This window comes from Myotis brandtii, unplaced genomic scaffold (assembly GCF_000412655.1).
Source record: "Myotis brandtii unplaced genomic scaffold, ASM41265v1 scaffold1888, whole genome shotgun sequence".
Lineage (NCBI taxonomy): Eukaryota > Metazoa > Chordata > Mammalia > Chiroptera > Vespertilionidae > Myotis > Myotis brandtii.
Window position 1 is genome coordinate 263,515 of NW_005357024.1, and position 1,481 is coordinate 264,995.

General features: G+C 47.9%; 1 protein-coding gene across 1 annotated transcript in view; it reads left to right on the forward strand.

Moving 5' to 3' along the window:
• The window catches only part of PRSS12 (protease, serine, 12 (neurotrypsin, motopsin)), a gene marked incomplete at its 3' end in the record, with an annotated part of 52,075 nt that overhangs the window by 1,825 nt on the left and 48,769 nt on the right, over nucleotides 1-1,481 (forward strand). The window lies entirely within an intron of this gene.

A 1,481-nucleotide genomic window follows, 5' to 3' on the forward strand; every position in this document is an offset into this window, starting at 1 on the left:
CACTCCCCGCTGGCCACGGCACACCCCCACTGGCCACAGCATCTCCCTCGCTGGCCACGGCTGGGCCTGTTCCTTGGTCAGGAGTGAAAGCGCCTCTTGGTCTTTCTCTTTCAGCAGATAGTTGTTTAGTCCTAGGAAGCGAGGACTTTGGTTCTAAGAACGGGAATTCCTCAGAGGCTGGTCGCCCTGGTTGCTGCCACTTGCTCTGAACTCCCTTCAGCCCCCAAACTCCGTGCTGTGTGAGAAAGAGGTGACCTTCACCTGTGCTTCACCTGATGGTCGGGTGACATGGGCCCCCGAGGAGCTGCCCGCTCCCCGCAGCCCTGGGACCTCACTAAAGTGGCCCAGCGCCCAGCGCCCCGCCCAGCCCTCCATGCCTTAGCTGAGGGTCTCGCCAGGAGCGGGGACTCCGTTTTGGAACAAAAATTTTATTTTTGTTGTTATTCCTATTGTTCTGTTTTTGTGTCTGATTTCTTTTTTCTAAGGTCACATGCCATATGTTTTTCTTGGCCTTTTTGACCAGAGATCTTTACAAAGCATCTTCTAGCCTGCCAGTGTGGCTCAGTGGTTGAACCAGGAGGTCACAGGTCATTTCCCCAGCAGGGCACATGCCCGGGTTGCGGGCTCAATCCCCAGTAGGGGAGTGCAGGAGGCAGCCAATCCATGATTCTCTCTCAGCAGTGATGTTTCTCTCTCTCTCTGCCCCTCCTTCCTCTCTGAAGTCTACACACACACACACACTAGCGGTCCGGTGCACGAATTCGTACACCAGTGGGGTCCCTCGGCCTGGTCTGAGAGATTGGGCCAAAACCGGCTCTCCAACATCCCCCAAGGCAGTGGTTCTCAACCTTCTGGCCCTTTAAATACAGTTCCTCATGTTGTGACCCAACCATAAAATTATTTTTGTTGCTACTTCATAACTGTAATGTTGCTACTATTATGATTCGTAATGTAAATATCTGATATGCAGGATGGTCTTAGGCGACCCCTGTCAAAGGGTTGTTCGACCGCCAAAGGTGTCGTGACCCACAGATTGAGAACCGCTGCCCTATACAATCTCTATAGTACAATATGGAACTTTATTCTTTAAATTAGAACCTTTTCCCATTAAGTATGTTCATGTATTTAAATTGCTATAGAAACTGAATGTTTGAACTTGGTAAGTTGGAGGGTCTGCCTCCTGGTGGTCAGTGCACATCATAGAGAGTGGTTGAGTGGCCTTAGCATATTACACTTTGATTGGCTGAATAGCTGACTGGTCGACCGGACACTTAATATATTAGGCTTTTATTATATAGGATATATATATATTTAAAAAAGAAAAATGCAGGTCTAAAAGACTGAAAGGTTTGCAATTTAGAAATATTTTGCATTAATAATCAGTGAGTGATAATCTATAATAATAAAAGCGTAATATGCTAATTAGACCAGACGTCCTTCCAGATGACCTTCTGGACAAAGCTGGGGCTGCAAGGAAAGCC